At 34.3% G+C, this 26,149-nt stretch overlaps 1 protein-coding gene across 3 annotated transcripts in view; it reads left to right on the top strand.

Moving 5' to 3' along the window:
• The first annotated feature begins 212 nt into the window (after positions 1–212).
• Positions 213–26,149, top strand: part of RNF182 (ring finger protein 182) — a 78,791-nt gene continuing 52,854 nt past the window's right edge. Inside the window, exons 1-2 of one of the 3 annotated variants that reach the window (XM_074272084.1) lie at positions 213–332; positions 690–818. The gene's annotated coding sequence lies outside the window, so the exon portion shown is untranslated. Of the gene's footprint in view, positions 333–529; positions 819–969; positions 1,334–26,149 lie in introns of those variants that run through there. The other 2 variants (XM_074272092.1, XM_074272101.1) reach the window with 2 other exon arrangements.

Consider the following 26,149-nt stretch of genomic DNA (forward strand, 5'->3'; position numbering starts at 1 on the left):
AAGAGGGAGGAGGTGCTTTTTGGCAGCATCCGGACTTGTGGCGGTGGGAATAGGAGCGCTAAGCCAGCTTCCCAGCGCTTCTCCCTCACCCCAAGGACTGGCTCTCCGCAGAAATGGAGTGGATTGCCATTTGTTGCAGCTGGGGCGGAGGGCGGAGCCCGCTGGCCCCCGAGATCTTCTGAGAAGCGCCGCTGGCCGTGGGGCTTTATCTAGTTTGGGATAGCAAGGGATGGATTTCCAGGGACACAGAGAAAGTGCAGAGCTTTGGGGGAAGGCTCTTTTTTCACGGCATCTGGCGTGATGTCTTCTTGCACACTGCAGGCACTTAATAAGTACATGCGATTGAATTTCCAGTCCTTAATTTTGGAGTGGGAAAAATGACTCCTGGGTCCCGGGTGGGGGTCTCCACGGCCCTGACTTTGCTACAGACACAGTCCATTCCAAAGGAGGCGGAAGAAGTGTAGGGCGGCCGTGGGGCCCGAGGACACGCGGGTGGGAGAACGGAAGCGCGCTGGGGGGCGTGAGGGAGGACGGCCGGAGCGCGGGTGACGGGCGCACAGCGGGCCGCCGCGTCCCGGGCCCCCGAAGTCCCCGCGGCAGCTTCAGCCAGCCGCCGGTTGTCATGGTGACGGCTGGATCGGCGGCTGCTCGCCGGAGTAACAAAGCCGCCTGCTTCTCCTCCTCTCCAGGGCTCCGCCTCCTGCCTCCACCTCCACCCCCCAACCCCGGATTGCCGCGGCTGGAGCAGGCACCGGGCTCGTAGGGCTGCAGCCGCGGCGTCCCCACGCCACGGCCACGGCCACGGCCGTCCGAGCCAGGTAAGGCTAAGCGCGCCCCGCACTGAAGCTGGGCACCGGGGCAAGGGCAGAGGCTTGTTGCGGGGCCACGGGGGGAGTGTGTGTGTGTGCGCGTTCGCGGGCTCGCGTGGGGACGTGTGTGTCTGTATGCATCGCCGCTGCTCACGGCTTCTCGGGCTTTATGATTGCACCAAAGTGTACCCCAAAAGGAGCATCCCCGGCTGGCAGCGCCGGGGCGCCGGCTGCTTCCTCCTGCCCTGGTTCCTCCTTCTCCTTCCTTGGCCCCAACAACCAACGAGCAAACAAGCTCCTCAGACTCAAGACACTCAAATCACACACCCAAGTTACACACGCACGCATGCACACGCGCGCGCGCGCACACACTCCATGGGATGAGGGGCTGAGTGCGGGCGGCTGGAAGGGATGCTCTGCTGTCCTCCCGTGTATCCCGCGGTATTCCCCGAAAGAAAGGAAGAAAGGAAGAGTGTGCGTGAGAGAGAGACGGGGACTCAGCGACTGACAGAGAAACACTCAAGGTGGGGAAGGGAGGAGGAAGAAGAGAAAGAAAAGAGAGAAAGAAAGAATGCATGGGAGGAAGGAGAGAGAGAGAGAGAGAGAGAGAGAGAGAGAGAGAGAGAGAGAGAGAGAGAGAGAGAGAGAGAGAGAGAGAGAGAGAGAGAGAGAGAGAGAGAGAGAGAGAGACACTGAGCTAGTTTTAGCATGAAACAAATCTGGTATTTTGGTGAAAGTCAAAGCTAGTAAGTGCACGTCCATGAGTATCATTTAAAGGGACACGCAAAGTTTGCATGGATTCGTCAGGTTTGTAAGAAGGGACTGCAGGGTTTAGGTTCCATCTATTGAATGGAATTAATTCCCTTCCACACTGGCATCTCCAGCTGCTTCCGGGCTCAGCCGGTGGCTCCTCCAGACTGACAGGTTGTTCACTATTCTGGCATCAACTTAGATGATATTGTTGTAAGGCAAATTAGCCTCAGTTGCACCTCCCTGATCAGTCAATGCCAGGCTCATTTTGTTTTTCTTTCCAGTGAGATGGTGAATATTGTATTTCATTGTGACATTCAGCCTTGTTATTAGAGACCCGGCATGGATGGATTTACTTTTGTACTTTATTCTCTTAGTAGATTGAAAGGAAAAGGATTGGAAAGAGGAAGGATTATAGGATCTAAAACTGGAAAAGGCCTTAGAGACCATTTAGTCCATCGCTTCTTCATTTTTCAGTTGAGACAAGTGAGGCCCAGGGAGCTAAAATAACATGAGGGAATATGGGAAAACGTATTTCTAAAATTGTATTGGATAAACAACCAACCTGTAATTTTCAATCTTAACTTATCTTGATATTGCTTATGAAATCAATATGAAATTTGAATTTAGTTCTTTCAATTTTAGAAGTTCAGTTAAATAGAATTATTAGCTGCAAGACTTGATCCATGGGAATATTAGAGAGATAGCTAGGATTTTTCTAAGAAGTGAGCAAATTGCCTTTATCACTTTTCATTACCAGAAAGAGGTGATGTAAAGGCAAGTGTGGTAAGACAGTTGTAAAACTTGGTAATTATTGCTGTGATCATCATCAGTATTGCATAAAGTACCTTTTCTTTATTCAACTAAATGTTTTAATGGATTTTTTTTAAAAAGACCTAATTCAAGTCATCTCTTTGAGGCAGAGAGCTGTGTTCTACGTATTTAAATACTTATGAGGGATAAGATTGCTAAATGGTACTGAATAGGGGAATAGGATGGGTGGCCCTCTTTTTTCATTATTCGGTATTAGATATTATTAATTTAAAAAATTGAAACTAAAGTATAATGTGATGACTTTTTTGTTTAATTAACAGGAATATTGCAATTGGAATTGGTTTTACGGTATCATCAAAGATTTATATTAACAGTCATTTAGAACTAATAATATATATCATGCAATGTATGAAAAAGAAAAATTGTGTCTGGCTTCAGACACAATAGATAATTTTTCCAGTCACAGGGGCATGATAGGCTAATTAATATAAATTTTATTTGATTAAGAGAAGCTATATTGGGATAGATTATGTGACTAGCAAAATCAGGCACGTAACTGTAATCTAGGAAAAAAATTTGAAAGTCAGAGCAGAGCTACTGAAAGCAAAATTAAATAGAAATATGAGAAGTTATATTTTTTCCACTTAGTAATACTCGGTGAAAAGAAGCCTCTGTCATAATAATCCTGATTGACAGTTAAATTTATCAGAATTATAGGTATTGCAATGCTAGACAATTTCAGGTATGAAGCAATTGCCTGATACTTTTTTCTCTCTTCTGGGATTTTAATACCTGTTAGCTACTTACTGGCAATAGGTTTTACAGACCTGTGAGATGACTCATACTGTTGCACAATTTAAGGGACATCACTCTTTCAGAAGAGAATATTGGAGAATAAAGAAATTAAGTCACAAGCCAAGTTAAAACAATTCAGAATTGTAATTAGGCTTATGAAAAACCAACTTCATTTGTAGCTAGAACAGCAATATGCATACCCACAGGTGGTGTTCTAAGAGATTCTTTTCAGTGATAGCAGTGAAATGCTGTTGATAAAAATTAGGGAGATATATTTTTAGGAAGGTAATAATAGGGTGAAAAATAAATATTTTCTCATTTAAGCTTGACAGGCAATGAAAAGTGTTAGAATATTGAGGCTATAATCTTAGTGAAATAATTTGCAGATACTGAAAATATAATCATATTTTGTATATAAAAATATTTGTGTTTTATCTCTCAAGGGATCTGAGAATATTTCCCTGTTGAAACATTTCTTAGTGTTACATAAAATTCAACTGCATATCGTCTAGACCTGATATTAAAGTTTTCAGGCAGCTCAAGCCCATTAATTCTGATGATGACATCTATTGCCTTAAAACTATGTCTGGGGTTGTGGTTTATATCCTTGAAATAGAGAGATATGATATTAACTTGGCACAACAAGATCTCATGTTTTTGTCTTAACCTCTAGATCATAAATAAGATCTAATCTACTTGGGAGGGGAGTATCAGTGCTGTTTCCCTATATACTAGAGGGGAAAACTGTGTCAATAAACATTAGAAATCAGTCAGTAATATAGTGAGCTGCCTATTTTAAGTCTGTGTTTTAATGTTTTATTTATACATCTACTGAAGCATGAAATGTAGCTTGTGGCTGTGAAATGAAAAGCAATCTGTGTAAATTTGTTTGTGTAAGTAGAGCTCAAAAACAAGAATATGTGCATACCCAAAGTGAAGAAAAATTACTTTTATATTTATATTATCCTTGTTAGAATATGCAAGTAGAAATGAGCATCCTGGCTCTTGATTAAGGGAAGTAATGGTAGCCAATAATATTGTTCAATCTTAGGTGTGAAATACCAGTTGTCATTGGCATTGCTTCATAGGAGTTTAGTCCTTCCACAGCTATCAAAATATATAAAACTTCCCATTGTGGAGTAAAGCTCCTCTCTTCATGATCTTTATGGAATCAGCTATACAGACAATATGATACTCTGATCATCATGTTTTCAGCAGGCGATTTTATAATTTAATTTTTTGTTAACTGAACACCAAAAGATACAAAACTGTCCATAAAATCTTCTTAAGTAATGATTTATAATACAGTCCTGTGGTTCACTGTCAGTTGTTTGTGACCATATGGGTAAGCTTGATCTGCAGTAGGCCACTGTTGTCTTGATCAGCTGTTTATGGATCACTTTTTTTTTTTTTTGTAATTTCTAAATGCACAGTGTTGAAATGATGGCTGTCTGGTTAGTAATATAGCATGTAGCCTGGTATGTGCTGTAATATTTATAAAAGCACTGTTTAAAAAAGTGATAGTCTTTAAATAAATCTTTATTATCAGATTGATTTGGATTAATATCTATTTGTGGTCTGGAAATATAACATACCGGTGACATAAAATACTTTGATTCCTTGAGGAAAAATGCTCTAAATACAAGGTATTGTTAATTGACCTGCTGTGCACAGTGGATATTGATAACTACCCTGTCTAGAAAAAGGCCCATAAGACACATGGATTGTTATGATAGGCAAAAGGTGGTTGGTGCTATGGTGATCCACTGCAGTGACTTAAAGACATTGTGTGTGTGTGTGTGTGTGTGTGTGTGTGTGTGTGTGTGTGTGTGTGTATGTGTGTGTATGTATTTTTACTTGGGTTTCTTTGAGAAAATATACCCTATTTTATGATTTGTCCAATATTATTTTCAATTTCTTTTTAACATGACTTAAATGAAGTGGCTTGGCTATATTTAACACACAAGTATTAAGTTCTTACTTGTGTGTTCAACACTGTGTTAAGTCCTATGGAAGATAAATCTTTTTTTTTTTTTTTTTTTTTTTTTTATGTAAAGCCTTTGTGCTCTGTGGTTGAGAATGAGCCAGTTTTATAACACTGGTGTACATGAATCTCTGCAATGAATTTTCAGTATTCTCAGGAGATTACTATTTCTAATATTTTATATACAGTCTACTTATATATGAGACTTAAATATGCTTTTTATTCATCAATATTCAGTCAGCCCATTTTCTCAGTGTAATAGTAGACTACCTTTAATGGAAGATCTCCAGTGCCAGTTTCAGACCCATAGTTATGGGACAAGGGCGTTGCTTTTCACTGGAGAAAGTCTAGGATATCATAATCCTTGCAGGTTGGTGCCAGGATGAAAAGTGATATCAGGTAGCATGAATAAGGGGAAAAAAAGAAGAGATGGAAAAGCCTTAGAGACAGATAGTCATTGGAGAAGCAAACTGTGATTAGAGTGGGGGTCACATGGGAATTCATGGATTATGGCTACTCTTCTGTCCCCTGTACTTGGGAGTTCTGGCAGAATTCTGATGCTTATTGGACTCAGCTGAAATGTGTTGCAGATTGTCTTCTTGAGAAACTTGTTGAAAGGAGATAGGGACCTGATTTATAGCTTTCTCACTTACTTTGCTTATGTGATAAGCCCCAATTTCCATATTCCCTTGATTAGTTTTTCCTAGTAGCTTTCTTATCCTATTTTTCTAAACTTGGGAGATCAAGCATATTTATGTATTAAAAAGAGAATGACTTTACTTGTGTGTTTTTTTTTTTTTACATTATATATAGTATATTTTTACTATATGATTTTTGTGTTTTTTGCATGGTCAGATAATAACTATAGTATACTAGTGGTGCTTGAGCCAAGATTATACCATGCAAACAATCTTCTGAGTGATTGCATGTGTTAAAATTTGTCCTATTTAAAGTTATAATCATGTAAAATACAGTACTTGGTTCCATACCAAAGGAAACATGCAGTGCTAATTCGAATAATGTAACTCCCTTCATTATTCATTATTCACACTGATCGGGACCTACTTGTACTGAAAACAGTAAAATAGCAAAAGGGTCCAAAACCCTATTCATCAGAGACTTCAAGAGCCTAGTTGTCATGTAGGGAATAGATGACGAGTAGATTATTGAACTTAAATGAATAAAAAGGTTTTTTTCCCCCTTTATCTTCTTTATATGTGTATATTTGGTTACTTTACAACGAATATCTAGAATGATGCTATTATTCCATGCTTAACAGATTAGTTTTAGCATTTGATTTTTTTCAAAATGTAAAAAAGTAGTGTCTAGCACAATGGGTTAAACTGTGCTATTGACCATTAGAGTTCAAAATATAGAGCAAATCTCATTCAAGATTTATTCTAGATATTTTCTGAATATACCAAACTGAGAATACTCCAAACTTGTTATAATTGTAATATATTTTTGTAAAAAAAAATTTTAGTGTTTGTCCTAGTTATAGTTAGTCATTTTTTACATTTTTAAAAATTTTTTGAGTTCTGGATTCTTCCTTTTATCCCCATCCTTGATTAAGATACCACATGTAATATAATTTTTTTGTAATATAATTTTAAAGTTATTTTGTTGATGTCTTCTGTTTCTTATATTAGTATAATTATCCCAAGTATCTTACTTCTTCCAAGAGGGCCATTTCACATAACAAATAGTATTTTAAAATATTTTTGAAAAAAATTCAGCCACTGATTGACACATTAAACAATGTTTGAAAACATATGAAATATGTAACACTTGTGGGCCTTCTGCTTCCATAAAGTAGTGGGGTTGGGATGTCTTCTCATATAATTTCATTCAAGTCCTTGATGTTTATAATTTTGTTACATTCACTTTTGATTTTTTGGTGTGTAGTTGTTTTTTCCATTTATATTTGTTATAGTTATTATGTATATTGTTTTCTTAGCTCTGTGAACTTTATTCTTATAACATAGTAACTATTCCATTATGTTCATGTTATCACAATTTTTTTTAGCTACTCCCCAATCACTGAAAGTTTTACTTTTTTTTTTTTTTGAGGTTTTGCTCTCACAAAGAGTACTACTATAAATGTATCTGAGGATTTTCTTCTCATTGAAATGAAGGTTTTTTTCTAATATCTCTTGAATCATTTCTTTCTTTTATGATTGACAGGCATAAGACATCCAATGGGCGAGAGAATAGGAGGATAGGAGGCAGAGACTAGGTTAATTATGCTTATAGACATATTTTCTTTTGTTAAGTAAAGTTAATCTAACTTTTTTTTTTTTCTTTTTTCTTTCTCTGAGGCTGGGGTTAAGTGACTTGCCCAGAGTCACACAGCTAGAAAGTATCTGAGATCAAATTTGAACTCAGGTCCTCCTGAATTCAGGGCTGATGCTCTATCCACTGCGCCACCTAGCTGCCCCTAAGTTAATCTAACTTTTAAACACCATGTGGAGCTCAGATCCTTGAAACAATTTACCGTAAAAGACATTTTATTACCTTATATAGATTGGTCCTTTCAAAAACTGGCACAATCTACACAATTTCCTTTCTACCTACACAAAAATGTTTGAGCCATTTGAATCATGATGATTTTAACATGTACAGCTAATATTTGAAGCCACAAATCATTCTCAATTAGAGGAATTCTTCAGTGAGTAATATGCTTAATTTTAATATGTCAAGTATCTGTGCCTCCATTGGTGGGGTCAATGCAGACCACAACTCTGCCATCCCCTTCTAACCTTCACATTTCTGTGGGTGAAAAGTTTTATTACAGGAAGTTTATCAGGTAATCTGGTTCTTAGGAGACAGACATACACTCCATCAGTGTCTTCATGTTTGAAATCTTTCAAACCACTTGGCATAAGTATGTTAAATATTCTAAATTAGATTAATAGAAATGTTAAACAAACTAATCTGTAATAGATTTTTAAATCAAATACTTAGTTGTCAGACATATTTGAAGTAAAAATTTAATTTGGAGTTGTATTTTATCCTTTTTGCTTCTTCTTCCTGCCAATATAGCCACAATTTTTCAAAGGAAACATGTAATTTCACACAATTTAATCACTAATGTGGTGTATATAATTGGGTACAGCCATGTTGAAGTATAAATGTCTTTTCAAATTTTTAAATAGTAAATTTAAAATAAAAGCCATTATTCTGTATGGGCATCATCTACTTTGTCCTGTTGTATATTTTCTTTCCATGACCTAGATTTTTACTCATTTAGTCAATGGAGATTTCCTTTCCTCCCCTTTTCTTTTTTGTAATGTCCCTCTTTCTAATGTTTTTTTTTTTCTGTTTGGCTTGTTTTAAGATTATAGAATCTGACAGAATTGTAGAATCTCAGTTTGAAGGGACCTTTGAGACCATTAATCCAATCTTATCCCTAGCACTTAGCAAAGGCTAGCATATACTAGATCACTTAATAAATACTTGTTGAATGATTAATTGGTTAAAGCTGGGCTTACACAAGAATCTGGGCTGTAATATCCCTGAAATGTGGTCATATATTCTCTCCCTTGTAATATAAGTTCCCTGAGGAATGGTATTATTTTTATTATCAGCTTTTCTTTGTATCCCCATCCACTGCTTATTGTAGTACTTGGCACATGTAAATAAGCTTCTTGATGAATTAATTGATCTACCCAGTGCTTGAAGATTTGAGTCGAGGGGGGAACCCTTACTGCCCAAAAAAAGTATTATTTGTATGATATTGCTCAGTTTCTCTTAAGATTAAGTCCATATCTACCTCTCTGAAAGGCTCACCCATTATGTGTAGTTAGTTCTACTCTCTAGGGTCAAATAGAGCAAGCCTGATCTCCTCTTTCACAACTATCTAAATACTTTAAAATTCTATTATTTATTTCTTATAATTAATTTTAATTCACATACAATTAATGTATAATTTGTCTTTTTTACCCATCACTCAATTCCTTTATGTAACTTTGTATCATATTTTCTATTGTTTGTTGCTTTGTCTTGTTTGACTCGTGTTGACCCCAATTTGGATTTTCCTTGCAAATATACTGGAATAGCTATCTGTTTTCTTCTTTAGCTCATTTCATAATTGAGGAAACTGAGGCAAACAGGATTAAGTGATTTGCCCAGATCACACAGCTGAGATATGTCTGAGACCAGATTTGAATTCAGGAAGATGAATTTTCTTGATTCCAGAACCTATCCACTAAAACACCTAGCTATCCCATGTTTTCTAGTTTTGATTAATATCTGGGTTACCTGCCGCTGGATATTTTCTATTTCATTAATCTTTCCCAAAATGTTATGACCAGAATAGAATATAATATATCTGCTTTGTTTTATCAGGGCAGAATATAATGGGGCTGTCTTCTCTCTTATTGTGGATATTGTTTCTTTGTAAGGCTTCTCAAGGCAATAAGATTGCATTAATTTTTATGTCCACTATATCATTCACTGTGGCCTTAAATTGAGAATGTAGTAGACTTAAGAGTCTTAGATTTCATTAAAAACTATTGTCTAATCACACTTTTTCCCTCCTGGATTTGTACTGTTGATTTTTTTGGATGCAAATGATGGACTTTACATTTATATGTATTATATATATCAAAGCCATCATTGTGTTATCCAGATTTTGATATTCAGTTTGAATAGATGACACATAAAACAAGTCCATTAGTATTTATACCTTGGCTAGCCAACTATATAAGAACAATGAATATTGTCCAGAATTTAATAGGAAAAGAAACTTGGCTAATTTGCATTTGGAAAATTATGCAGTACTTTTAATGACTTCAAACTTCCTCTTGAAACAAAAGTGTTTAAAAGTTCTTTAAATATTGATATTATTCTGGTGATGCTGTGTGACTGTGAAAAATGGAACACTACAGTTTCTGAAAAATTCAAGTCACTCCCAGGGCAGTGAAGATAGAGATTTATGGGTGGGTGTGAACAGTTTGGAATATATTACCAATGGAATATTCCTCAGGGAAAGTGGTGTAAAAGATACTGAAGAAATGTGGGACCAGAATAAGAAATAAAAATGATGTATACTTATCAGGAAATCTGTAGGAAGACCCCTGCATGTTGGGTGGACCTCTTGTTTAGGATTCATGGAAACAAATGGACCAAAGTTATCTAGAGCTTAGTTTGGCTTTTGAAAATGGACGTATCTGACTTCCCATCTTTATTTATTTTTTAAACAGATGGATACTTTAGGTGTAGAACATTATATATATAGTTTAAATTTGATTGATGTATAGATTACTTTTGCTGAAATACTTTTTTGTCCTTTTGATTTAATTCTTTGTTTTCTCTAAATAAGGGAAGGAAAAAGGATATATTTAAAAATGAAGGTGATATAAAACAAAAGATGATAAAAATTAAAGCACCTCAAATAATACATTAAAGGAATGGACAGATTCGGATCCAAATACATTACATACAAATACATTTTATTACGTATAAAAAACTTATTTTTTATTGTTATAACCAGTATTAGCAATAATAAAACTTTTAAAATTGTGATTCCTCTTTTATCCTTTTATTTTCTTCTTCCTATTTAAGACACACACATATCTAAACTTTACCCAAGATTGGAAAAATTGGTTCAAGGAGAAAAATAGAAATATTTGCCCTGTTGTGGATGAATGTAAGAAGCATTATGGAGTAGTGGATGGAGACTCATCCAGGATGAATTAAGTTTAAGATTCACCCCTGAACCATATTGACTATGTGGTTCTAGGCAAATTACTTATTTTTTAGACATCCTTGGCAACTATGAGAATGATGATAATGACAACAATAGCTTATGTGATAGATACTGAGTTAAGCACTTTACAAATATCTTATTTGATCTTTACAACCACTCTTAGAAATAGGTGCTATTATTATCTTCATTTTAGGAATAAAAACACTGTGGCAAACAAAGAATATGACACAAACACATTCACACAATAAATGTCTGAGACTGGGTTTGAACTCATCTTCCTCACTCCAGACCCAGTGTTCTAAGACTTTAACTTTCTAAGACTCTAAGTAGCAAGAGAAATGTTGATCTGCATTGGTGGAATTTCTTCACTGAAAATTCTCTATCAATAAAATCACAAATTAAGTAAAAATAAATTAAATAGAAGTAAATTAAAAAGTCAAAATGCAAAGTAAGTAAAGTAATGTAATGCTGGAGAAACTGAAGCAAGGTAGAGATTAGAGAGTTTTTAATATTTTATTTGAAAGGGAGAGATTTACTGGGACCAAATGGATCCATGGTTTGGTCCCAGGGCTGAATGAGACTATCTTCTCCAAGAATCCAGCTTACAGTCAGCATCCAGCAGCCAATTCCAGTTCTCAATGCCATATTTATACACAGTAGCTAAACAAAGGCAAGTGGGGTGGAGTCCAAACTCTGGTGAGTGGGAATCTCCAGGCAGGAACCATTAAGTCGGCTCTGACAGGTTGGGGGGTAGGACTATAAATTCTAACAAACTGGGAGTTAAGAAAGTGTCTGACTAGAGACAGAATGTCTGGATTGTTTACCTTTCAGTTGTTAGCCAGACACAATTAGCTCAAAACAAAGACACTTACTTTAGAGTTCAGTCAGCAGATTTACAAATGAACATTTTCACCCATCAACTTATAGTAGACTCTACTGCACTCAATGGGGAGAGTAACTAAGTGCATAGAGATTTAGGAGGCAATGGAGATAGGCAGCTTACACCAGAGATGTCCTCTTAGGATTTCTCTGCACTGCTTCTCAGTGGCTGAGGTATCTTGGATAGGTTTGTGGTTTTTTTTTTTTTTTTTTTTTTTTGCTTTTTTGTTTTTTGCTGTGCTCACTGAGCCTGCTTTTTGCAGGGCATATTGTTCAGCTGATTGGTTTTGGTTTCTGCAGCTTCCAGCTGACTAAACTGAAATTCCCTACAAAGACATTGCTAGTCTCTTTTGGAGAGCAACAGAGCCCTTGCCAGAGGATGAATCGGAAGTCTTCACATCTGTTCCCTCAGTATCTTAGCTTTGGGGCTTGCCATCTTTGGAGCATTGAGATACTCATCTGGTGCCAAGTTCTTCCTCTTTAAGTATTCTCAGGCTTAGTTCCTAGTTATACCACCCTCCTTGTTCTCACTTCTACTTCCCTACCCACTTTAACTCTCTCAAAGGTTATCCAAACCCAGGGGCAAATCCATCATTTCTACTAATCAGCTCTCTTCTGACCCTTTCATATGCAAATAGATCCCTGAAAGGCTCATGCCCTTATAATTATAACATTTAAAAAGCTGAAATGTTTGTAAGTCTTTTTTCTGAGTTTTTGGACTAAATGGCGATTGGCCAAATTTCTTACTAGTTAGTTATGTGAGATATATAGTAACACTGCTCTTAATTTCCCAACAGGATGACCAAAAACAGTTTAAATATTTTTTTTATTTTTGGAATGTGATTTTTTTCTCCTGCACATTTAAATTTTTTAGAACTGAGAAATTTAGTATTTGAACTTTTTTCATAGCTTCCCTCAAGCAAGCTACATAGAAAAATAAGAACAAGTAGGAAAGGGACAGATGCTAATAAATCAAATAACTAAAGTCTTGTTTGTGAAGCTGAAAGCAATATTTTTCTTGGATAAACTATAAACCCAGTTGACTATAGTAAATGGATTTGCTATTTATCTGCAGAGGATACTCTTATGTGTCTCCTTTGGTGCAGTGGAAAGGGTACTAGTTTTGGAGGTAGAGGGGCTGAATTTGAAGCCACTGTGTGCTCTTAGACCCAGTTATTTCATTTTTCTGATCTATAAAATAAGAGTTGGATTAAGCCTTTTCTAGCTTTAAATCTTGTTAATGTATATTTTTAAGGCTTTATTTTTCCATCTGAGAATTGATTTAACTGTGTTCCAGACATTTTGGCATATTATTAATTGCTGCTGTGATTTGTTCTTTAACATACTCATTGTTTAGGAGTTCATTATTAAATCTTCATTTAGGTCTGCCTCTTTTGATTATGCTTCCTAATAATGCTCTAGTTTTGTAAAAATGTTTTGTGGGGCTAAGATACATATCTATATTTTTATGTCTATATGTCTATATACATGTCTATATATTTATTTCTTCCTAAGGTACCATAAATCTTTTAGCTCTAAATTCAACAGTTTGTCAGTTAAAAAGAAAAAAAAAACTTTGTTAGATTTGTTCAGCTCAAAGGCAGGAACATTACAAGTCTCCTATTCTTATTGTGTTACTTTGTGTGTTTTTTTGTAATTTAATTGTTTTTTTTCCCCCAGTGAATGTAGATGTTATACTACATAACGATATATACATTTTATATTGACATCTGGGCTTATTGTGGACAGTTCCTTTAAGTATAATGTAATTTCTTTGTTTATTTCTATTGACATTATACGTTTTTATTTTTAATTTGTCTGATAACATGAATTCAATTCCTCTTTCTTTTGTGATTATCCCAATTTTGTTCTGGCCTCTCTTTTTGATTTCATATATGCCTTCGTTTTTAGTTATGTTATGTTTCTTATGAGCAATAAATTGTGGAGTTTTATTAATGAGTCTGTCACTTTTTTGATGTGTTTTCCTCTATTTTTGTTTCTGGCATTTAACATTTAATTTTGTTTCTTTTAAATCAATACTTTGTTCCAATAATTGACTTTTTTATTTTACATTACTCTGCTGTCACGAAAATTTCATGGGTTCTCCCTCACTCTCCACTCCCATTTGTCATCTTTTCCCCTAGTTTTATAAATTTTTCTTTCACTTGTTTAATTACCTATTTCCTGCTTATTTTTCCTCTCTCATTTCTATTGTTAGTTTAAATTCACCTGGCCTTTTCAGCTTTTTATATTTATTAGTTTTCTTTTTTTTATGCCATTTTATAAAAAGATTTTATTGACTATTTTCTTCATTAATTTCCTTTCCTTGTCTTTACTGAAAGCTTATTTCTTTACTCATGTTTTATATTCTTATTTATTCCTGCTTTAATCTTTTTTGTTCCTCATGGGATTAAAGATTTTGAAGTACTATATTTAAGGTTTCTCTTTTCATCATTTCCTTGGTTATTTCCTATATAAATTTTTCTCTTTGTATCTCTTTTCTGTAGTTCTTCTGTTGTTAAAAGTATCAATTCATGAAGAAAGGAATGTGGTTGGAAGTTGCATTGCAGAAATTACCTGTCTTAAAGCAATGGTCTAATTCCTTTACTCTGTTCTACCCATGACTATTCTCTGTTGCATTGGCTATGCCATTTCCTTCATGTCTCCACCTATCCATCTGGATGCCAGCTGGCTGTAGGAGCTTGCATATTTATCCTTTTGGGACAGAATGTTATCCAGGGAAGCACAACATTCTCTCAGAGAAGGTAGTTTTCCTATTTTACCAGCTATCCCACCCCTTCTCTACCCTAGGTCACTTTTCCCATCTCTCCAATTAAATTCAGATTTATATGGTTTGTCATTTTGGATTTTAACTTGAATATTTTGCTCTTTTGATATATTATTCCATTTCCTTCTGCATTTATCACTGAGCATGGAATAATCTTATATTACTTGAATTTTCTTTCCTTGTAATTAAAGATCTTTCTACAAGCCATTTGCAGAATTTATTGGGCTATTTTCTTGTATTATTTATTGCCTTTTGGTGTTTTATATCTTTTGATGTTTCATGTGCTTCTGGAATATCTATGACCTTAAAGTGTCTCGTGTACTCTATTGTTTAAGTATTCTTTTGAAAAATAAATGTTTATTGTTATCTTTTTTTAATTTGACCTACATTTATTTTTAAATTAATTTAAAAAATTAACAAAGTTTTGTTTTTTCTCCCTTCCCCTCATTCCCTTCCTCTTCCTCCTCCCCACTGCCATACTATCAGGAAAAAAAAGAAAAATAAAAGCTTGTAGCAAATATGCATAGTCAGACAAAACACATTTCCATATTGATCATGTTCAAAAATTTTTGTTTCATTCTTCCTATTTAGTCCATGACCTCTTTGTCAGAAGATAGCCATGTATTATCATGGTTCTGGAATCATGATTGATCAGGCTACTGAAGATTTCCTTTCAGATTGACATTGAACCATTAATGACTCTTTGGATTTATTCTTCAAACCAATTCTTCAATTTCTTGAACCTTTGCTTTGATTGGGAACAATTCCAGTGTAATTAAAACACTCACCAAGTCTTATAAGTTGCAAGCAGTGGAAAACCTCTGACCAGCCTTGTCTCCTGTCCAAAATCTCATAGGAGGATGAAGATGGTGCTGGCAGAGGAGCACAGAGATTTGCTGTATCCCAGCCCTACCAGATTGTTTCTTAGACCCTCAATTTCAGGAGTGTGTCTGAGAGATTTAGAGGTTAGAGATTACCTGATGCTTGAGGAGTATAAGGTTCATGTGAGGAAGAAACTCAATACTAAGGCTGGGATGTTTTTATGTCCATTACTTCTGACCCTTTTAAGAGTTCTTCTGGAAAATCATTCTACCAAAGATAGAGAACCTAAGGAATCACTAAAAAGAGCATTTTTTTTGTCTATAGCAGTTTTATTGGATCTCATTATCCATAGCAGTGGTAAGAAAAAAAGACTGGGAAAATTAGGATATGTGTGGATTCTTGAACCTTGAATAAAGAACTAAAATACATCAGTATGGAAAGCCATTATTTTAGGATATATGAATGAAGTAATGAATTAAAAAGCAATTATTAAGTATTTACTATTTGTCAGGCACTACGTTGAATGCTGGGGATATAGATATAAAAAAGTCTTTGACCTCAAAAGGCTTAAATCCTAAATTATAAAATAAAGACTCAACCTTTTTGTGTTATGGACCCTTTTGAAGAATTTATAAAATTTGTCAACCTCTTCTCAGAATTTTTTAATTTCATGAAATAAAATGCATAGGATCACAACCTATTATCTTGAAAATTCAATGATCAAAATATTAGAAAAAATAGTTATTGGACCTTAGATTAGAAACCCTTGATATAAAATCAGGATTCCTTGGATTATCTGCAGGGCAGTTCAGTGGATACTAACAGATCTTCAAAACAGAGGGTGATATAAAGAAGCCTTCTTCATTTTACCAAATTGAGCACATGCCTCAGGGTATTCCCATGCACTTCAAATGTTACAATAGTTCCAGGTAAGTGGTGGGTGATAATGAACTAGATGGAGATACTGGTTTATCTGAAGGATCTCATTGCATTTGGAAAGTCACTGAAGGAATCTGTGGAGAAGCTATGGAAGGTGTAAAATCAGTTGGAGACTATTGGCCTACAGCTGAAGTTGTTCTATTAAGGTTAGTTTTGGGGAAGTATTTGTCAAACATTTTGGTCACACAATTATTTTAGGTGAAGTGTGTGTGTGTGTGTGTGTGTGTGTGTGTGTGTGAGAGAGAGAGAGAGAGAGAGAGAGAGAGACAGAGAGAGAGAATACTGACACATAGAGGACAGAAGCATTCATATATAAAAATTATAAAATGAAGATATTTCTGGGATTAGGTGATTATAAATTATAGATCTGTTGAAAAAAAAAACCCACAACATTCCATTATGGCATTATTTGCATTATTTGTAGTAGCAAAACCCTACAATGATCTCACTTAGGAAGAATTATAAACCAAAGGGCAAAAAGGAAATTCAGAGACAATAAAACAGAAAGAAGGATTAGCCTGGACTTCATCCTTTGGTATCCTTTGAAGACATTAGGATGAGAAAGTGAAGAAAGTATTGCCAAACAGAGACCAAGGTGATTTCTTTGTCAAGGTGGGCACATCAGGAGAGGAGAAACAGAAAAGGGGATCTGAAGCTCAAAGGGAGTCAGCAAAAGGTATTGGAGGATTTTTGAGTCTTCCTCTAGAGAATGTGTCAAAAGATGGAGGCAAACTTTATAACCCTTCGTTAGACTTTTTGAAAGAAGATGACAGGCACTGAGCCCAGATACAGGATGAAGGCATACAGGTTGTGATGCTGACCAAGAAAAAGGCGTTTGATCACCAAACAGGGCTAGTCATACCATTGTTAGGAGAATAGTATTGTACAGTACAAGATCCCATGTGAGCCGCTTACCCAAAGCTAACCAATCCTTACCAGTAAAAGGCTTCCACGGTTATTTTGGACATTTAAATCAAGAGAAATTTATGGATTTTATGTGGAACAAGATTTGGTTGACCCTGAATGGCAGCCAATATATGAAGAAGTGTGATATGTGTCAGGACCACATTGCCATTTTGAATTGGTTATTTAAAAAAAATTACAAGCACTAGCAAAGCCCTGGTGTGCATATACCTTTTTTCTGCTTCAAGTTGGAGAGAATTTGGAAGATTAGTCAAAAGCTTACTGCTGATTGACTAGTTGTGACCCAGAATGGGTAGGTCTGTTCACTGTTTATTTGGTGACCATGGTATTTTAGGCAAAATATTCCTTGGCATATAGCTTCCCTTTTTAGTATTCATTTTTAACAGGATTGAGATCTTGAAAAGTTATTTAAGGAGGTTTTTGGCCTAATAGGAATTATGAAGTCTAGAATGTTGCCTTTCCTTTCCTAAGAAGATCCATAGCCAGAGCATTGTAATTGGGCCCTATTTAATGTGCTAAGGATGGTCCAATTCTGAACTTTGAAATTCTGTGGTTCTGATGCTGCAACAAGAACAAAAACCTAAGTGGATCTGCTTCTAAAGTGCTAAGTGCTTCTAATGCTAGTGGGAATAACACTATAGGCTTTACAGAGTTTGGATAAGAGCCCAACTACTCATTGACCTGTACTTTAGAATATCAGATGATAGAAGTACTACAAAAATCCAGAGAGGAAGTTGGAAGTAGGTGACATTGCTACATAGGGCATCAGAGGATTTGGTTCTTGTTCTGATTGTGACTTCAGGAAACATTGCTAGAAAGCACAGCTAAACCTAGACACACCCTTTGAGAGAGAGGCCCATTAAGTCTACAAATATTAGAAGTATTAACATTATCTCTGAATATTGAATCTGAAATCTGGGAAAATATTTAGAGGTCTATCTTTTCTCTTCTTTTTATCAGTACATATCTGTTACATCCCTGGCCCCATTCCTGTATTCTCACCTTTCAATCCTTACCAGAACTTTATTTCTCTGTAGCTTCATCCTGTACTCTGCTTTATACTGTTCACTCTTTCTTTAAAGAGTTAACACTTTGTGTGTAGAAGAGCCATTTGTTGAAATTTTGTTGTACCATTCTCAAGAGCAATATGGAACTATGCCCAAAGAGCTATTAAACTATGCATACCCTTTGATCCATCAGTATCTCTACTAGGTCTTTATCCCAAAGAGAATATAAAAAAAGGAAAAGGACCCACATATGCAAAACTCTTTGTAGCAGCCTTTTTTGCAGAGGCAAGGAAACTGGAAACTGAGTGGATGGCCATCAGTTGGAGAATGGCTGAATAAGCTGAATAATCAAATATGATTATTCTATAATAAACGATCAGCAGGATGATTTCAGAAAGGCCTGGAGAGACTTACATGAACTGAAGTGAAGTGAGTAGAACCAAGAGAACATTATACACAGCAACAAGAAGATTATGTGATGGTCAATTGTGGTGAATATGGTTCTTTTAAACAGTGAGGTAATTCAGGCTAGTTTCAATGGTCTTATGAAAGAGAGAGCCAGGTACACCCAGAGAGAGGGATGTGGGGATTGATTGTGGATTTTCACTTTTTTTGTTGTTGTTTGTTTAAATTTTGTTTTCTTTCTCATTTCTTTCCTTTTTGATCTGATTTTTTTGTGTGCAGAAAATTCTCATATTGTGGAACTAAGTATAGGAAAATTAACACATGTTTAACACATATTGGAGGGGGTGGGGGAAGGGAGGGAGAAAACAAAATTGGGAGCACAAGGTTTTGCAAGGGTGAATGTTGAAGACTTTGCAATTTGAAAATAAAAAGATATATATATGTATATAAATTTGTATCTCATATATAAAAACCACAATGTCTTCCTTATTATTATACTTGGGTCGTTATTATGTACATCTGACTTCCATAGCTAAAGTGTCTTAGAGAATTTTATAATTTTCCTCTGAATATTCTTCTCAATTATTCACAAGAAATAGGAACTATTATAGCAAATTCTGGGAGAATGACAGAGTGAGGTCAGAAAACTTTTGGCTCTCCAAATTTCCTCAATAAAAAAAGACAGAGCATCAACTCAAAGGGAATGTAGAGCAGCTGAAAGAAACAAAAGTTATGGAGAAAGCTCAAGAAAAATGCGACCTCCAGGGGCTGGTTCAGACTGAGTAAAGTGTGAACATCTCCAGGCTGATTCTGCAGAATTAACAAATAAGTCCTTAGTGCAGCTGGATTCTGAGAAAGCCTCTGCCTTAGAAACTAACATCTTATGGACAGTGTGTGTGGGGTCTGGCAGCTGAATAGGAGAATAAGAAGGACCTTTAATTGCTGAGGGATGCCAAGCACAGCTGTGCTGACCAGATGCATCCCAGGATGCTTCTGTGGGGGAGAAGGAACTAGCCAGACCTGATGAATGCAGTAGTAGTAGCTGCTGGTAACCAGCACTTGTAGCAGGATCCTTGGTTTCAGTTCTGGGGCAAAGAGGACAGTTATAGTCCTCTGAGGGACATTGTGGTCAGGGGCCCTAGCTGTGGCTTACGAGTGAAGAGGAGAGCCCAAGGTTGATCTCTGAGAGACACCTCAGAAAATAATAACAAGAAGGACCTGAGATTTGGGATATCATTCCCCATACTTTGAGACAATAACTTGATTGCACTAATAGCTGCTAAAAACAAAAAAAGGATAAGAAAGGAGAAAGAAACAACTATAGATAGTTACTATGAGGTTAGAGAAGATCAGGATTCATATTCAAAGGATGATGATGGAGCAAAAAAAAAAAAAAAAAAAAGCTACCTTTTTTTCAGTGAGAAATGTTAAATGGTTCCAGGCGTAAAAAGAGTTCTTAGAAGAACTTGACAAAAAAAATTTTAATAATCAAGTAAGAGAGATAGAAGGAAAATTAGGAAAAAAATAAGAGCAACTCAAGAAAATTTTGAAAAAGAAAACCAGTCAACTTGAAATAGAGAATCAAAAACTTAAGGAATTAAGTAATTTCTTAAAAAGTAATTAGAAATGGGTAAAAGGAAGCTAATGACAGTCTGGGCCACAAAGAAATATTAAAACAAAATCAAAAGAATGAAAAAATAGAGGAGAATGTAGTAGCTGGTAGGTCTTATGTAATCCTTATTGGGACTCCATAATATTTAAGTCTTTTTTTTAAGTTGGGTCTAATGTTTTTTCCTTAACTTTGGTGAGGTGGGGAAGTTAAGGAAAAGGAGGACAAGGTAGTGAGTAGAAGTAAAATAGAGAAATGAGGAGGGGAGGAATAGGGATAGGATAAGAGGGATAGTGAAGAAAATTAGGAAGGAAGAAAATCACAAGTAATTATGGCTTAGAATGTGAATGGGATGAATTTACCCATAAAATAGAAAGAGAACAGATTAGACATTTGAATTCAGTAGTATGTTGCTTTCAGAAAACACTATAAAAATAAAATATATACACAAAGATAAAATAGAGGTCAGAGTAGAATTTACTATATAAAAAAAGTAGTGATAGTAATCATGATCTCAGACAAAAATAAAGCTAAAATAGATTTAATAAAAAAAATAGGGAAACAACACTGTTTCAGAAATATGTCAAATATTATTTAATATTGCTTTAAATCAATTAAAATAACTAGGCAGTTCATATACCTGCCAAAACAGACACAGGAATTATATGAATGGCAACCAGCCATAAACATTTTTTTAAAAAATTATGTTGAATTTTGTTTTCTTTCTCATTTCTTAATATAAAACATAAACATAATTTTTTATACAAATAAAACATTACATATTTGAAGTCATATTTATTGTTCAAGATAATTTTTTAAAATGTTGATTTTGCCTAACTCATCTATTTACTTAATGTCATCCCAATTAGATTACTAAAAATTATCTTACAGAGTTAGAAAAGAATATCAGAATTCATATGGAAGAATAAAAGATCATGGACTTCAAAGAAACCAGGGGAAAAGATATAAAGGAAGCAGATTCAGCAGTATCTGATCTTGTGAGAGCACTGCTGAAGTATAAAAATGGATAATTTCAATTACTTTAAATTAAAATGTTCTTGCATAAATAAAATGTATGCAAGAAGAAACAAAAAAAATTGAGGAAAAACTTTCATAGGTAGTATCTCAGATAAGATGTGATTGCATTGAGATATTGCTGTGGTGTAGGGCATGATAAACTAGTTGATTCTGAAAAACATGGACTTATAAAGGAAGATGCTATTAACCTTCAGAGAAACAGACAATTAGAGGAAATAAACACAATATAGTCTTATATATGTGTGCATGAGTATATGTTTATATGTTTATAGAGAGTAGTCTTCAGGATAGGGTTGGAGAAGTAAGGCAGAGGGAGGGGAAAAATAAAGTAAAAACTACACAGCAGAAAAGAAAACATACATAGAAGCAAAGAAAAGCTGGGCAGTTTTTAAACAATGTGTAGTATTTATTATATAAGTTTTTTAAAAATGGAAATGTATTATATTGAATCCTCTATTATGTTTTAGTGTACATGATGATTTTTCTTTCTCACTTTGTATTTGTTAAAAATAAATAATGAAATTTACCAAAAAATTCATCACATTTAATCCTCATTTTCTGTCCTATTTTGTGTATGTAAATATATTTTTTTTTAGTGTTCATTAAATTAAAAAGTAAAATTTGTTCCCCTTCCACTCTTCCCTTCTCCCCTCATCCCCCCCCCCAAAAAAAAAGAAATAGGATACATGTTTAAAGGTTAAAAGACTGGGATAATTTAGCCAGAGGCAAAATAGGATAAGGAATGATAGTAGGTTTTTTTTTTTTTTTTTTTTTGGTAGAAGTCTACTTAACTTTATGGAATAGATGTTTTCCTGAAAAGTTATATATCAATTAAAGTTCATAAATTGAATCATATTTCAGAATCACTAGGGATGTTTACTAGTTAAAAGAAAGATCCTTGAGGTTTATTTTGCAATGCAAATAGTCACTCACTGAATTATATCTTTTGCAGATTTGAATTTTTGCCTAGTGAGTTTTCTCAATGTGAAGGAGATAACAAGATAGTAGTATTTATTACTATGGAAACTCAACAAGATGAAAAGTGGTATTTAAGCTAGATATCAGGAAGGAAAAATTTAATTTTCTCACAGCATACATTTATATGGATCATTTAAAATGGTTATAGAAGGACCTCAAGAATCTTTAAGATTAGAATATTTCTTATCTTATTGGTGTTGTCATATGACAGTCCCCCACTATGAATTTATGAAAATGAAATGTTCTTAGGGTTTTATTGTTGATTTTCCATTAGGCTCATGATTTTTCTTAGCCTTACCAAAGCAATGAGATTTCGAGGAGTTATTCACTTGATTTGTACATTAATTTGACATTATTTAATAGTCAAAGAAGCTGTTCTAGTTATCAGTAGGAAAATTTCAAAGCCCAAGAATCAAAGCCTCAATTCACATACTTGGCATTTGATTTGGAAGTCCCTTTGCACTTGATGCACTGCCAGCACAACTACAACAAGTCACACATTCATAAATAGAAGATGTTTCCACAGAATATTTGTTGGAACATTTAGGTATCCCATGCTATTCTAACAGGGGTAACACATTAGGTGTGGGGGCCTTGCAGCCATATGATATCAGTGAAACTGTTGAAAACTTTTTAGTCTGTTAATGATGATGGTGATGTGGGTAGAAGGTTACTCAGTATAACTGTTTATTATGTACAAAATATGGTTTAAAATTTAAGTTTTTAAATAGTAGAGTTCTTGTAACCCATTTAAGACATGCGTCATTTATTAAAACGAGTCACCTTGCCCCTTATGTTTATAAATTTTTTTTTTGGCAAAGATCTGAAAATTTTATAAACAGATATTTTTCCTGTCACCCCATTAATACATCAAAGAAAAGTTTAAAACCTTCACAATTTTTTTCTTTCAGAGATGAAACATGTAATTTGAAAAAAAGGTTAAAAGATTTCAGAAAAAAGAATGCTTGTACAAGAAAATGTTTTTGTAGGAGGAAAAATAGCATGGTTCACCTAGATTAGTGCTAAAGCTTGGGATTATACTTAAACAAAGTAAGATAAAGTGTTTGCTGGAACAGTTCTCTGTCCATGCTGGTAAAACCCAGGTTCCCATGCTAATCAGTTATAGAGATAACTGCTTTCAATCCCATTTATTTTTATTTCTTTCCCAGATCCTTCTCCTTCCTATTTTCTCTACCATTAAATCATCAACTCAGTATTCCTTATGCTTTTGTGAGAATTTAACCCTAGAAAAATTATCTGTCCCTCTGGCTTTGGACAATCTCAACCATTTCCATCACATAGATTGTACTCAGTTCAGTATTAAAACATTTCCCCTACAGAGTAGTGTCAGTGGAGGCTGGGCATTGAGAAGAGATGGTGTCTGCTTCCAGAAGATTGGCTTGATAACAGCTAGACTATTAACAGAAAGAAATAGCTTGTTTCCTACAGTTTTGCTATTTTTGGGGCTAAAGTTAATTAAAATACTTAATTATTAACTTCAGATCATGATTTTTTGAAAGTTCTGTCAGCCGCAACATATGATCTTTAAAAGTTAACAATTGTGTGCTCACATACAGAGAAAGCTAATATAAAAGTATTTTTGTGTGAAAGAGGAGAAATGCTTTAAACTAATGATATTTAAAGTTTCTACTGAATTAATATCATACCATTTCCAAAAGTAAATAACCTCTTTACCTGATTGCTGTGTCATATTTATCATGCAAAATTTATGGCATAAAATTTGAATCATAAATTTTGTTAGCAGTAGCCTTCTTTAGTGTTTCTAACTTTATCTTGCCTAACTGCAATAGACAAGACAAGCCTTATAGATAGCATAAAATATTCTTTTCTAAAATGCACTCTCTTCTTGATATAAACCAAAAGATCTTTGTAATTAGGATGACTATATACTCATAATTAAAAAGATGATCAGTATGTGTGATTATATTTTTAAAATTCCTCTAAATGTGTGTGTGGATGCTTTGTGCAAGCAGGGTGACTTAATTATGAACTCTTAAAATGGTCCTGACTGAAATATTTTTCAGTCAAAAATATCTTTAAAAGTATGATTGGCTTGCGCTAATATTAAGACAGTTGAATATTTAAACTTTACATAGTTCATAATTATGAACTTAGCACATATTTATATAGAGCTATAAGGCTTACAAATTTTTTTGGGGGGAGGGTAGATTATCTAATATGATTAGAATAATAGCTTGCATTCAAGTTTTCATTGCAATTATTAGTATTAGAGAAATCGTTTATACAAAATATTGATCTTTTGAGTTTTCCCAGTAGGCTTTGTTCATTTCTTACATTAGAAGTCTTTTAAAATAATCTCCTTGTATTTTTGTTGCATTTCTTCATTGTTTATTCTTAGAATATTTTAAAATTTGTGGCTTTATTAATGTCTTTTATAAAAGAAGCAACACTTTAAAAATCAGTAAATATATAGTCATTTTCTTTTTTTTTTCCATTTTCTTAAATTTATATTAAAGTATCATGGAATAATTAAGCTTTTGTCCCTGTATAAAATCTTTTTAACTTAATGTAATTGAAATTATCCATTTTATACCTCAGTAATTGTCTTTTGTTTATTATCAATAATATTCAAATTAGTAAACATATCAATAAGTCTAATAGGTAATATGTTCTAGTATTCTTGTTTAATCTTGAAAATATAGTGTCACATAAATAATGTGAAAATGTGCTTAATATAATTGTACATGTGTAACCGATATCAGATTGATTATCATCTTGGAAGGGAGGGAAAAAATGAAAATCAAAATCTTATAAAAGTAAATGTCAAAAACTAATAAATAAATTAAAAACTAAGCTAATGATTTTAAGTAGGAAAAAAGAAAATATAATGTGTCCTTACAGATTATTTTTAAAAATTATTAAACATACTGAAAATTTTGTTGATTCATTCTCATTACTCATTGCTGCTGAAAAAAAAATTTCTTGGAAAAACAAAATCAAAGTCCTTAGTTAACATCCTTAGGATATATTAAATTTATAGATATCACGAAGAAGGTAAACTCCTTGTTTTTTGATTTTTTAATTCTGTCTCTAATAATTATTTTTATCCTGTCTCTAATAATTAACTACTTCTGTGACCTTGGGCAAGTCAATTACCTAGTATTTCAGGTTCCTTATCTGTGTAATCAGAGGGTCTCCTATTAAGATTTATACTTCTATGAACCCATATTCTGTAACTTAAAAGTGAATCTTCAACAAATATTAGTTTGTATAATTTGCATTGCCATTATGAAACAAGCTGATCTAATGACAGTTGTAAGGAAGGAATTATAATACTGGAGAGATTTAATTTATAGTCTGCTAGTGGGTAAGAAAGCAAAAGGAAACTGAATAGCCACTTCTTGGAATACATGAATGAAAACTTGTCTGGTAATTTGTTTTTGCAGGATTTTGCATATTTACTAGCTAATACAAATAAACTGTCTAAGATATTTAAATATTTAATGAAATTAATATGTGATCCTGATACACAGTTACATTTACATGATTTCTATGGGCTTTATAAAATGTAATAAAATTACTATTATTATGAAGAAGCATTTGTTAGTGAGTGCCTAAATGTATGTTGTAGTATTCTGGACAATGCCCATAAAGGTGATGCATCTTTAAGGTTTAAGACAGAATCATTGATGTAGGCATAAACGCAAAAGTCAGAGCAAAGAAAAAAAATGTGCCAAGATAAGAATTGGAGAAAAAGTGATTGATATCACATAAAAGTGAAGAGTAAATGTACTCCGATGTGGGAAGAGTGATCAATTGAGAAATAAGGTAGATAACAGAGAGAATAGTTAGTTCATATATAAGAAGAAAATCATCAGTACGGTTTTCTAAATTGTTCTATCTAAGTTTGAGGTATTTAATATCTATTTAATTCTTAAATCAGATAATAGGGAACT

Source organism: Sminthopsis crassicaudata, chromosome 1 (genome assembly GCF_048593235.1).
Source record: "Sminthopsis crassicaudata isolate SCR6 chromosome 1, ASM4859323v1, whole genome shotgun sequence".
Classification (NCBI taxonomy): domain Eukaryota; kingdom Metazoa; phylum Chordata; class Mammalia; order Dasyuromorphia; family Dasyuridae; genus Sminthopsis; species Sminthopsis crassicaudata.